Genomic DNA, 14,345 nt, shown 5'->3' with positions numbered 1-14,345 from the left:
ATAAAATCAAATATTGGAGAAAAAAATTATGTCTTCAGAAGATGTGATATATCACAGTAGCCATAGAAAAAGAGAAAATATTCAGCATTTTGAAGGTTGAGTATTAAAAATATTACACCATGATTTTTATGATAAAGGAAAAAAGACCTTTTTTCAAACTAGAATAAAATTGTACATATGTTTCTAGACTAAAATATCCTTAAACCTCTCAATAAGAAAAACAACCTCATGAAAACACACAGGCATATCTGAGGGAGGAAACTTCTTCTGTCCTTTGTAGTAGGCAGTACAAAACTATGCAAGAGGAGATCTCCTACTCAGTCTATAATTTCTAAAACAGGTTTTCAGTAGAGATCACATATTCACGCAACTCAGTCCGACCAACAGTAGATGAAGTAGATGCTCACTTTCTGTCCTTACTGAGGAGGCAGGCAGGAAGGCAGGCAAGGTGTACTGAGAAAGACATGAAAGAATAGGGACAGTGTTCTACCTGGTATAACCTTGCCCTGGACATGTAGTCTCCTCAGAATTTGGGAGTGGTTCTTCACCACAAACTGTCTGTAAGCAGCTGTTCTGTGTCTCGAGAAGTGATTGTGCTTCCAGCTTGTGTTTTAACTTGTGTGAACTCCCCTGCAGAACTCATTAAGACACCTGATTTAGATGGAAAAATGAAAGAAATTTCCATCATTTATTAGAAGACATAATTGTAAAACTGGTCTTAACAACTTGGAGGGATTACAGAAAATCCTCCAGGTGCTTGAGAAATAACTTATTAGTCTATCAAGAAAGGCTGGAAATATTGCTATTTCAGCTAGTTTTCCTGTATAAATCATAAATATTGCCTATCAAATCCCAAGTTCTTTACCCAGACAAACTCCAACTGAGCAAAGGGAATTTTGCCTGAGGAAGGACTGAGTAAGGTTTTCTGCAGTTAAGTGTCTGAGCCTAGCACTGAAGGACTCATTGTCATGATAAGGCAGCCTATTATCACGGAATCTGACAGGCTTTTATACATTTTTATACCATGTCCATGCGCATTTGTTTAGTCTGGGAATTGATTTGTCACCAAATATACACAATGAACTGGTCAAATTTCTGTTTGCCACACACACACCTGTAACTCATGCATTATTTTCCATCATTTTTGTGCCAGGTAAGGATACAAATACAAGTGTTCTTGGTAACTGTCAAGATTTCTTCAATCTGTGGTTCTCCTAAAGACAGAACACTATTGAAAATAACTTTACTGTCCTTAAATGTCATTTATGAATCCCTCAAAGGCAACCCTTAAGAGTTGCTGCTTCAGAAAGCTGAAAAACTTTGCTATCTAAGGCTGCAAATAGATGTAGCCCACAGACTAAGTAATTTCCAAAATATGACAAAAAAGCGCAAGATTCTGATCTTTTTACATGACCTTTGACAGAAATACTTTCCTTGGGTCTACTGCAATGAAGTACCATAAGATGAATAAGAGCATTATGATGCTACTTTAAATTATTGGTCTTTATCAATACTGCATGCACAAGTATCTGCTGTAGTCTTGGAGCATTACGCTACCTTGAAATTGTCCTGACCTGGATTTTACTAGCACTGGGTAACTTCCCATTATTGTTCCTCATAAATGGATTACACAGATTGTGTTTACCTTATGCTGGAGGCACAGCACTGTGTGTTATTGTTATGTCTAATGTCAGCATTTGCTCAAGGCAGAACCAGACAAAAATTAATTGGCTTAGATTAGCCTAACACACTTGAATTTCACATGCTCACATGAATGCCAGAAGTAGTAAATTACAAAAGAAAGTAAATCTAAGTGTTTTGTATGCAAAAAGTTCAGCTTAGGTGCTCTGAGAGAACTCAGTTCCCATTTCACCCATGAAAGAGTTGTCTTGGTCAGATGCCAATTCAGCTAAATGATCAAAGTCCAATCCTTCTGTAAGATATGACGAGCAGGTACTGCTTGGATGATCTAATATTTCAATGGGCTCGATGTAAATCCCGAACAGACTGACAACTGAAGCAAACATCTGAATCATGAGCATCTACTCCCCTTTTCTGTGCATTTCAAAGGAACTGGGCTGTTTTTTGCACTAATCTAGTGCACTGAGGACAACAGTAAAGCAGCTATATCCGTTAAAACATAGCCACACTATTCTCAAAGGAACTGTGACTATTTCAAAGTAGAAGGCCTGAAATCATACTTAGCAACAGACACAAGTGACTTGATTTCCAAATTAGTTTGACACTTGAAAGTTCTCATCCAGCTGTGGTTATTAAGCACCCTAGAAAACAAAGCCACTAATTTGTACCAACTACACTAATGATACACAGAGGAATGTGTGTGTAAATAGCCGTCCTCTTATGTTCTTTTTGTCTTTATCCAGCAAAAGTGATGTGTCAGAGAAGATGCAAGAGAAAGCTTGAACTCAATAAATGGCAGATGGAAGGATAAGCTCCACTTAACGCAGGTGACAGTCTGGATCCCTGGAGGCCACACACTTTATTCATAGAATTATAGAATAAGCTGAGTTGGAAGGGACACATCAGGATCATTCAGTCCAGCTCCTGGCCCTGCACAGGACACCCCAAGAGTCATAACGATGTGCTTGAGAATGTTGTCTCAATGCTTCTTGAGCTCTGTCAGGCTGCTGCTGTGACCACCACCTTGAAGAGCCTGTTCCAGTGCCCAAACACCCTCTGGGAGAAAAACCTTTTCCTGATATCCAGCCTAAACCTTCCCTAGCAGAACTCTAGGCCATTCCCTTGGGTCCTGTCACTGGGCACCACAGAGAAGAGATCAGTGTCTGCCCCTCATCTTCCATTTCCAATGAGGAAGTCGCAGACTCCAATGAGGTCTCCCCTCACTCTCCTCCAGGCTGAATAGACTAAGGGCCCTCAGCCACTCCTCATATGGTTTCACCATCTCTGTGTCCCTTCTTTGGACACTCTCTGATAACTTACTGCCTTTTCTATATTGTGGTATTGAAAACTGCCCCCAAGACTCGAGGTGAGGCCACCCCTGTGCAGAGCAGATGGACAGCAAAGAGCTAAATGTATCCTTGTGTGAGCAAATTCCATTGGATCTGGCATATATTGCCTCTTCTTCTTTGTAGTGTGCATGATAATGAGATTGCAAAATGCCTGTAAAAGTTCATTTTATAACAGGATCTTCTTACACACACAAGAGGTAACTAGAGTGGGGTTCACGGCTCTGTCTTTAGCCATAATTGATGCAGGTCTGTGAGGCTGGTATGCACATACCTGTGTCAGTTAGTGAAGTCCTGGTCTGTAGAAAGGCTATAGAAAGCAATCAATCTGACTACAGGTAGGTGTGTGCTTTAGGATCAGATTAATCAATTTTTCATCTGCACTGCTTAGGCAGACCCTACACACAAAGCATGCATCACTTTCAAAGTTTTCCTTGAAAGTTACACCCTGTTTTCATTTAGTTGTCAGAAATCTTTGTGAAAAGTCAGCCATCTTCTTGAAATCTTGTTTGGTCTCAACGTTTCTTCTCCTGTTTCTCTTTGTAAGACACTGATATTTTTGCACATCAGTCCCCTTGTCTGACCTTCCACATTTCTCACTGTTGCAATCCCATTCTATTCTCCATTGTTCCCACATTTCTCAGTTGTCTTGCTTGCAAATGCAAGCCTAAGAATCATCATACAAGTCATAGTGTTACCCCTTTAGTCTGCAGCTCTCTCATTCTGGCCAACCCAAAAGTTTAGCAAGTTTCTCCCAGGGAACATCACCTTCAGTCCAAGATGTCACTGGGCCCTCATGTTAAAGACCTGATGAATGTGAAGGATATTCTTTTCAGTACTATATAGTATAACTGGACCCTGACCCAAGACACATGTACCTATCATCAATTTTTACTACATATAGCAGCACACAGTGAGATTTTAGTCCTGATTCCCATTTTTAAACTAAAAGATAGACCTACAAAAATAATAGAAGCCCAAATTTTCTTATCATGTCTTTTCCAGGAATGAACTTCACAGAGAGAAATGTAATTTTTGCAAATGATTGCTGGCTACTCTACAAAATAATTATGCAGCCTGCAGAAGGATGCAGAGCTTGTAAAATCTGCTGTATGGTATCAGTGTGTTTTTTCTAAGGCACTTTTCCATTCAACATTTTTTTAGATATAGATGAGAGAATTTACCCTCATTTTAATGTGGTGTGCATCTGGCTTTCTTGTTTCAACAAGAACTTGGAAGATACCAGTTTCCACATTATTTTTTGTGGCCTTTAGAAAAAATTGATACATACCCCAACAGATGTGAACATAGTATTCTCACTGCTATTTCTGACTGAGTTCAGCATATTTTGAGAGATGCTTTAACAACAAAACCAGGTTGTTTTACATCCAGAGCTGAGGGGGGAAAAGGTGTTGAAATAATTCTTTTGGAATGTCCTATGACCATAACTCTTAATTCTTCACTGTCTCTAATATTCTTCTTCTAAAGCCTGTTCTCATCAATAATGCTGCAGTGAAATGGCTATGAGCCAAAGCTGGGAAACAGCACATATTTCTCCAAGTCTTTTCCATTTCCTGGGTTCTGTAACAGTGATGTATGTGTGTCTAGAACAGTGGTGAATGGGGAGGGGAAATGATTGTATGTGTTGGTCTCCTGCTAAAAATATTTCTGTTAATACAGTCGGCACTAAGAGCAGCTGCATCAGGATATTATACCAAAGGACATACTGACAAATCCATGAGTTACTTCTCCTGGGGTGTCTTTACTTTAGGAGTATACTTTCCATAAGTCTTGATGAAATGGTCAGATTTTTGTATAATAATTTATAAAATGTCCTTCCAAACAATATACCCTCATTTGAAATTCTACTGGAATCCTGTTAGCTTGCTGATAAGTGTGAGTTCTCAGAAATGCTCTTAAGAATGCACCAAATTAAAACACTTAACATGTCAATTTCACTGTTAAACCCGCAGATCCTTCAAGGCTTCCCTCAACTACCCTAAGGACTTGGCATCTTTGCTGCATGGTGCTTTTCATCTGTTTCATTGTCCTTGATGCCAAATGGAAAGCAAAGAATTATTGAACAAGGAAGGTTGTTGAAAAACGTTTTATTCTATTATCTCCCTACTAACAAAAGTCCACATTTTCCATATACTTCTTACACATTTACTATGTACACTGCCCTAATTACTGCTTCAGTAATTTACTTCATTGCTGTCTTATAAGTAATTTTTTTCTGTAGAAATGTTGTAAACACATTTTTTTTTCACTCATGCCTATCTATTTTAATTTCAGAAATGTTAAGTGACAAGACTGAAGAGTCAATATGTCAATTTTAAATGTTAGAGAATCTTTACATGTATAATTCAAGTTGTAGGTGCTGTGACAATGTTTTCCCAGAGAACTGATCATGAATTTAAAAGAAGGGGAAAAATTAATTCCTGAATAACTACTTCTGAAGACAGCAACTCAAAACAGTGAAATTCAGTTAATGCAGAAGTAGAGGACCCTCAGTGCTGTGGATCAAACTGTGTCCTTGCTCCAGTCTTGATGACTGGGAAAGGACAAATGCTGTCAACAGTGCCTTGAAGTGCCATCAGGCCATATGCTTGCACACCTCAGGTGGAGGAGGACAGCTGCAAGGCATCTCATCTGCTGGGCAGCGAGGTAACATATGGAACTGTCACATCAACACCTGCCTAATATAAACCTGCAGCCACAGCTCCCGCACCACCCGGTGCCTTTCCTACCATTTTTTCGGCAGGTGCAAGTGCAGGCATGGGTTTGAGAAGTGCTGAAGCAGGTGCTTTTCAGAGCTCTGACGTCTCTGCATCAGAGAGTGCCTGCCAAGCCAAGCATAACCTTGTAGCACACTGCTGGGCAGTCTCTATCAGTTACTACCCAGGGATGTTAGGAAACACTACAGGTGTGGTGTGATAAGCTGCATCCACTAGGCTCTGCTCTTGATCACTTAGGGATATCATGAGCAAAGAAAAAGGATAGCAGCAATGGGTGCTGGCAGCACTTTCTCAGATTCTCCAGGTCTCTTGTTTCAGTCACTGGCCCCTTTGTACCAGGAAGAAACACCAGAGTGTTGTGAGAATACAATGAAAAACAGGTGACACAGAAAGTTATCTGCAGGAAAGTCTGTAAGCAAGTAGACTGCAAAATTACTGAAAGTAAATATTGGCTTAATGACTATATAAACATGTCCCTCCCTTCTTTTCAGAGCCCAGAGGGAGAGACAGGGGAGTATGAAAGCAGTCTTCACGGCAGTGCAGCTGTGACGCTGCCCTGGTGTCATTCAAACCCCTCATTGTTAATCAGTAGCAGAGATGGAGAAGTTAACAGCTGAGGAACAGAGAAACAGAGCTCAAACCATGAACAGCACCTGCTTTCAAGGACTATGAAATGGCTGCATCTTAAAAATCAGGAAGGGGCTGTCTAAATACTTTAAGGCACTTAGCATAAATACGTGTAGAAGACCTGTAATTTTGGGTTAGGGAGAAAAGAGAACAAGACACCCTACACACTGAGAAAATACATGACATTACAGACAGTTCAAGTCAGATTGAGCAGTTCATGGCCCGTCAACTTCTCCATTTGACATCCATTTTTAAGATTCAACTGATAAATTTGCCCTGAGCTAAGTCTTGTCACAGAAAGTTTTGGAGAAGGGCAGGCAAGTAATCTTCCATTATTCCTTTCTTCACAAGCACTTGAAAACAATTGTGAAGTCATTTTAAATTTCAATAGTGTAAAGGGATATCTATTTTACAGTAACTTTGCAAGGATTAACAAAGCTAGGATGTGGACAACAACATGAATACCTACAGCAGTGAGGCACTATTAAATGCAAGTAAGCAATTAGATTGGAGACTGCAGTTTAACAAGCAAAATAGACATCTATATGCGGGAAAGGGTAACAGTGAAGACAATAAAAAGTGAGCATAGATTAAAAAATGTCAGCCATGAACAGAGAAGCTGGTTTGTGGGGGGTGAGTATTTATTTTTTACTCTTAAAACAATTTCACTTTCAGTGTAGGTCTTCAGAAAATGTTGTACCTTGCTCAGAAATTATTTTGGTCACTTGATATGCTGCTAAGTTTGCTCAGATAAACTGTTGCCTGTGGGTATTTGGGAAGTAATGAAAACTTGAGTTCAACAAGTTTTGCTGTGCAACTCTGAAACAACCTGTGGTATTTCTTTCAGAGTGGTGTGCTGAGAATGGAGAAGGTCACACTATGAACGTGATCAAAAATGGGTAGCCCTTTTATATGTGATAGTGAAAATGTGCTTCTTAACTAATTTAATTACTATGGGTCATTTACTGTATTCTACTGTCACTCTCACATAGGTGACCAAAGATTGCCAATATATGGTCATCAGCAGCAGTCTTAAATGCATTCCCTTGTAGATCCAGACTTTTCACCCAAGGCTCTCACCTGCTTTTCCCACAGACCCATTTTTAATGATTGTTTAAGCTGATGGGGAACATACTTAGGCATAAACACCTGGGCTCTGGAATGGCTCTTTCCCAGGGGCTGCAAGTCAGTGATGCCTGGTGCGGTTTCCAAGAGCAAATAAACCCCCAAAAATCATACAAAGAAGTATCATCTCTCAAAGACAAGTGAGAGATAAATAATGTTTCTTTTCCTACTGGTAGTCTTTGGAAACAGAGATGAAACAACCTCGCTGATGCTGCTCATCTTGAAAGAAAAGCCATTCAAGTTTTAACACAAGCACACAAAACCATTGTAGTTTAGGGAATGTGTGGTTTAAAGCAAAGAGAACATTCTTTGTACGCAAAGCTTGGTAGGAAAACCTGGAAAAGCTTAATGGGAAGTTAATGGTGTGCTAGAATGTTACCTGTACAGCTCTTAGTAGAAACCCACTACAGGCTGTTCTCTGATGCACTTTCAGTTTCGTTTTTAGGGTTTGTCAGGGCTCCTCTGCCTCTGAGTTTAACTCAATTTTCAAAAGATACCTGTTCTCTCCTGCCGCTGTTAGGGACACAAAAGAATGAGACAGGCAGCAGAAGGTCAGGCAGGAAAGCTCTATTTTAGTATTTCTGACTCCATTTATATACACTTTATCAGAAGGCAAAAGACTGGCTACACAGGTTGCCACCTCTTTGACCTCGTAGGTGAACACCACCATCAATCACAACACTCCTGCCAGATGAGAAATATGTAAACAATACATAGTTTACATGAAGCTGCGTGAGAATCTCCACCACAAAAATGCAAACACTCAAAAGGCAAGACAACTTAGGGCGACATCTCACCCTTTTACCATTAAAAAAAGAAAAAGAAAAAAGAAAATTAACAATGTTCAATTTCTTCTTGTGGAAGAGCCATTGGAGTGATCACTCACGTCATTGACATCAGAGTCATCACTCTGTGGTTCATCCACATGTTGACCTTCATTTTGGTCACAGTCTCCTGGCTGTCTCTTGGCTGAATTCTGTCTCTGTGGGCTCAGGCAAGGACGGACACACTTTGCAGGTAGCCAGCGTACTCCAGTATCTGTGGAGACACACACATACCTGCGACCCAAAACGATAAGGTCATAGGAACCTTCCCCTTGCCTGGTGACTAGATTTTGCACCCAGATCTTCGCTCGAGGCTGATGCGTCTCTCCCAAAGCCTGTAATGAAAGGTGGCAATTCTAGATAACAGGGTTATTTGAGTTCTGCAGCACCGTGAGATGATTAATTGTATACAAAGCCTTTTACAACTGACTGTGCGGGGTTTCACCCTGCATTCCCCATTTTTGTTTTTGGAGAATGTGCTTGAGTGTACCATGAGCGCGTTCTACAATTGCCTGGCCCGTGGGAGAATGAGGGATACCAAATTTATGAGAAACACCCCACAACTACAGGAATTGCCGCACCTTCTGTGAGGCATAAGCAGGATCATTGTTGGCCTTGATAGCAGAGGGTATGCCTAGGACACCAAAGGCCTGCCTCCAGTGGGAAATGACATCTTGGGTCTTTTCTCCTGTGTGAGCCAAAGCTCACATAGCAGATGAGAATGTGTCCACCATAACATGCAGATACTTCAGCCAGCCGAACTTGGCAACCTGGGTAAAGTCCTTTTGACAAAGTTCCAAGGCCTTAAGGCCCCTGGGGTTTACCCCTGGTGGCAAAGGTGCAGCGACCGCATGACAGTCGTCACAGGACTCGACAATGTCACAGGCCTCAATTGGTGCCAACTGAAACTGCTCTTGCAGTGTATGCATGTCCTGGTGGAAAAACCTGTGTGATGCCTTGGCCTGCGCAAGTGTATCAGGCTGAGGGGCCACCCATGCTGGGTTAGCCAGCTTGTCAGCTGTCACGTTACCTTCTGTTACAAATCCAGGCAAGTTAGTGTGGCTTTGAACATGCAGAAGATAGTAGGGATGAACCCTATCCTGAATAGCACACCACAGGGTCTTCAGTAAATTAAACAAGGCAGCATTTCTGACTTCCTTCAACACCAAATGACCCGACTGCTGAGCAACGTTGGCCACATAAGGGGAATCCGTGATCAGTTGAAGGGTTGCTGAAAAGCCATGACGGCAGCCCTCAGTCAGCCAGTTGGGCTGACCCATCCTCATGGCCTTCCAGGACCTTCCACTCAGATCCATTCTTCCAAGTGACAATGGCCTTCCCTGTTTTTCCTGACCCGTCAGTGAAGTCCTTGCACTGGTTCCTGGCTGGTTTTGGGCCGCAAAGAGATTTGTGTGGATTTCACCACTTGCAGTAGCTGGTGGCTGGGCAGATGATAAGTGGTCTGTCCTGTAAAATTTTCCAGAGCACTTTGCAGTGACACGCTGTTTGCAAGGCTCCAGTTGAAATCTTCCCGTGGTACCTGGAGCACAATCTGTGCAGGATCAGTGCCCATCAATTGCAAACACCATTGTCGGCATTTGACTATCAAACGAGCAATGAGCTCAAACAATGCTGTTGCCATCTTCTGCAGCTGATGGGGCAAGAAAACCCATTCCAGGACATGCAAGGGGTCAGACCACTCATCACTCCATTGACCAATTATGGCTATGGGATGTAAATCTGGAGTGGTGATGAACACAGTAACATCAATGGAGGGATCAATGTGATGAACCTGTTGAGCTGAAACAGTTTGCTGAACCTCCTCCAGCAGCTGATATGCTTCTGGAGTCAATGTCCGAGGTGATTTTAAATCAGTGTCTTCCTTTAACAAATAAAACAGAGGAGACAACTGTGCTGTGGTTAGTCCCAAATATGGATGTAACCAAGTGATGATACCCACCAATTTCTGGGCATCATTCAATGTGTGCACCAAGTGCACAAATTGCACCTCTTGATGTTGCATTGTACTTTCCAAGATCTTGACACCCAGATATTTCCATGGAGGTTGCTGCTGAACCTTTTCTGAAGCCACCGGCAGCCCATGAGAATGCAAAGCATGGATCAGCTGATGCTGAATCCTCTGCAATTCATCCTGGGTGGACGCATCCACCAGGATATCATCCATGTAATGATAAAATGGGGCATTAGAAAATTGCTTGCGAACTCCAGACAAGGCTTGGGCCACAAACCATTGGCACAGGCTTGGGGAATTTCGCATGCCTTGCCGCAAAACTCCCCTTTGATACTGTTGCACAGGCTCAGCATTATTAATTGCTGGCACCAAGAAGGCAAATTTCGGTCTGTCATTGGGATGCAAAGGAATCGTAAAAAAACAATCCTTCAGATCCACAACAAGGACTGGCCATTCTGCTGGGAGCATGGTGGGCAACAGCATACCAGCCTGCAGCATCCCCATGCTTTCCATCACTGCATTCACTTTTCAGAGGTCTTGTAACAACCTCCATTTCCCAGACTTTGATGCAGAACACAGGAGAGTTCCAGGGACTAGTAGAAGGTTCCAGATGACCCTGGTCCAACTGTTCCTGCACCAGATCATGAAAGGCGACCAATTTGTCTTGGGGAAGGGTCCACTGGGGATCCCAAACGGGTTTGTCTGTCAGCCACCGTATAGGAGGTATCGGACATGCTGCGCCCTTCAGCACAGTGGCCCAAATTAAAAATCTGTCCCCATGCACACCCCCCACAAGGCCAGAGCATCCCTCCTCCAAAGGTTATTAGAGGTGCCGGTGAAGTGGGGCCAGACCATGGCCATCTGACCCTCCGGGTTCGTGACTGTCACTGGTTTCTGGCTCACGTAACATTGCTGCGTTCCTCCCAGTCCTGCTACAGGCATCCCCACCAGGTCCAAAGGCCAGTCTGGGGGCCAAGCAGCAATAGACACAATCGTGATGTCCACACCTGTGTCAAGGATTCCGTAGAGGCGAATTTCCCATGGCATTGCACCAGGAATGGACAAGGTGCACATCTTCTCAGGAGGCTTCTTCGTCAGGGCATCGGTCCAGAAGACCTGAGGCGTCCCATTGGATCTGAAACTGCTGTCTCCTCTCACCTGATTTTCTGCCCTGCAGACAGAGGACTTAAAGGGCACAACTTGAGCAATTCATGTTTTTTCTGGGATAGTGAGGGGGGAGTGGATGTGGAAACCATGGCATAAATCCTTCCCATGTAATCTGCATCCACGAGACCCAGATCCACAACGATACCCTGAGTGGTGGTACTAGATCTGCCCATAAGAAGGGCACTCAAACCATCACCCAGAGGACCGAAGGCATCCAGGGGAATTTTATGCACAGCACTGTCCATTAGGACAACAGTTTCAGCGGTGCAGATGTCTACGCCTGTTGAACCACAGGTGCTGGCTGTGAGCTTGCCCAGCAGATCTCCATTGGCTCTGGGGATTGGGAAGACACTTGTGTCCGAGTGCACTTCCCCTTTGTGCTCCACTGCCCGTTTCCTGAGCCCAGTAGAGGCTGGCCATTGACATGCCTTACAAGCATTGGCCATGTGCTTTGGCCTTCCACACCATCCACAGAGAAACAAAGGAGTGGTCCCCTTTTGTACTTTCTTCCCTTTTTTCTTGCCGGCCTGAGCATTTGCCAGTTTCTGCTTCCCACCCTGCTGCTCCTTCCAGGTTGGCCGCAGGGTGGTAGCCACAGCAACCACCTTACAACCTGTGGTGCACATTCCTGCACAGGCCTTGTCCCTTTGTGAGAGTGAGGGATCGCCTGGGAGGGCCTCGATGATCCTCCTGCACTCTGCATTACAGTTGTTCCTTGCCAGATGCTTGAGCAGCATCATTCTGGAAGTGAAAATATCCACCTGTCACTCAGCTGAAGCTGTCAGCCTCTCTATGAACCACAGGAAAGGTTTGTCTGTCCCCTGAACAATTGTGGCAAATGACTGCTTTGGTGCAAACATCTTCATTGTCTGTATCAATGCCACCATGCCAGTTTTTTGGCACTGCTCTAGTACCAAGCGCTCATAGGTGATTTTCTTATTAACATCAGCAAACTCACCTATACCCAGAAGCATGTCTGGCCCGACCCCATACCTAGGGTCATTTTGATGAGCCAACAGATTCTGTGCTGGCGTCTTTTCAGCCAATTGAGACCACTTAGACTCAAATATGTCATATTCAACTGGCTGAAAGAGAACTTTGGCCAAACACAAGATTGTCATAGGGTGGTAATACGTCTGTGTCTACCAATCGTAGCACTTGCATCATCTCAGGAGACCCCAGACCATATTTACCAATCCTATCTCAGAGATCAATCGATGCCTGCCACGACAAATGGGCATGTTTCTTGCAGCCAGCTTCCCGAATCACAGGGAAAGCTTGCAGACCGTCTGCCAAGGCATCATCGTCCTCTGAATCCTGTCCCGTGGACTCCACGGGGACAGAGGCAGGAGCCTGTCTTGCAGCACCTGCAGAGCTAGGGAAGTCATACCTGCCCTGCATGGGGTGCCGTGCTGAACCACGGCCGCCCACTGCATCAGCCTTGGACCGGACGTCCTCCCAAAACCGTGCACGGTCCTGCGGCCGGACCGTCACCTGACGGTGGCAGTGCCCAGTGGCCAGCCGAAGGCGAGCCGGCGTCCCGGGACCCCTTGCCGCAGGGGGGCACTGGCCTGTCGTCGGCTGTGCCATCCCCTCCTTTAAAAGTGAATACCGCAGAGCCGGCATCCACCTCTGCATCGGTGGCGGCTCAGCGTAGGGGGAGAGTGCGGCGCTGGGAGGGGAGTGTCTTGCGGCACTTTGGCACTGCCAAGAGCCGCTTTCAAGGGTGCAGGCGATTCGGGGGGAGATGAAGCCATGGGGCAGGTGCTGCGGGCAACGCGAGGAGGAGGGGGGCTCGCGGGGGGTGAAGGGCTCACAGAAAAGCCAGCCCATACAGCTCGGAGACCACCCGAGCACCACCCCACGCCTGCATCTCTCGGCGGAGCTGTGGCCGTGGGAGGGGCTGTAGGAATCGCCCCCAATAAGATTCCCCCGGCTGCCCAGACCCCGATGGCAGGCGGCCCTGCGGCCCACTGCGGGGCGGGTCTCTCACTCTCCGGCGCCATGCCGCCCTGGGCGGACTTGGTGGCCGCCCAGAGCTGCGTGCGCACTGCAGGTCCTCGCCGCGCAGGTCTCGGGCTGATCCGCTTGGCACCCCGGTGCAGCGCGAGTCCACACCGTCCTCCTCCACAGAATATTTTGTGGAAATTCCACAATGGGGGCAGTCCGCTGTGATCATCCCCCCTCCCCGGTCCAAATGCACTTTTGGCGCTTCCAGCGCCGGGAAGGCACGGGGCGGGGAAGAGACCTCCTGCGCCACCACGGCGGCACGGGGGTCGGGGCCGCCGGCGGTGCCGGTCCCGCAGGGCTTCCACAACCCCCAAGATCTCCCGCACTCCAGCGGCTGCGGGCTGCGGGCACGGGCAAGGTCCGCTCCACGGACCCCGCGCCCACCTCGGCAGCTGCACCGAGGGAGGGCAGGCTTTCTTCATTTCTGCGCCTGCGTGGGGCGGGAGTCGGTGTTCCCGCCAACAGCGTGTGCGTGCGGGAGGGGGATAAATCCCCTCCACTCCAGCGGCACGTCTGTGGTGGGCTAACGGGGGAGAAAACTCCACCATCTCCCCTGGTACCTCGCCCGGGAGACAGCATCAGGCTGGAGCCAAGCTCTGAAACCCCAGAACTTGGAGGCTGTGAATTGCGCAGCGCCCCTTCCAGCCTTTTTTCAGGTTAGCAACCTCAAAATATCCACGCTGCAATCCGCAGTGAAAAACTGAAGCAGGTGGTCACCCAGGAATCTCCATTCTGTTGTGGAGAAGGCAGCCTGGACTCTGCAGAAGAAACCATGGGTTCTAGCATGTTAGAACAATTCTTGGGAGTCTCCTCTGGGAATGGAGGCTCCCTCCCTCCCTAGGACCTCAAACCAAAGGTCCAAATGAGGGCATAATCTGAGGAATAGTCAGAGTTC

The sequence above is a fragment of the Chamaea fasciata genome, unplaced genomic scaffold, assembly GCF_029207755.1.
Source record: "Chamaea fasciata isolate MVZ Bird 193981 ecotype frontalis unplaced genomic scaffold, bChaFas1.0.hap1 SCAF_4, whole genome shotgun sequence".
Taxonomy (NCBI): domain Eukaryota; kingdom Metazoa; phylum Chordata; class Aves; order Passeriformes; family Sylviidae; genus Chamaea; species Chamaea fasciata.
Note: the sequence above shows the minus strand (reverse complement) of the source record.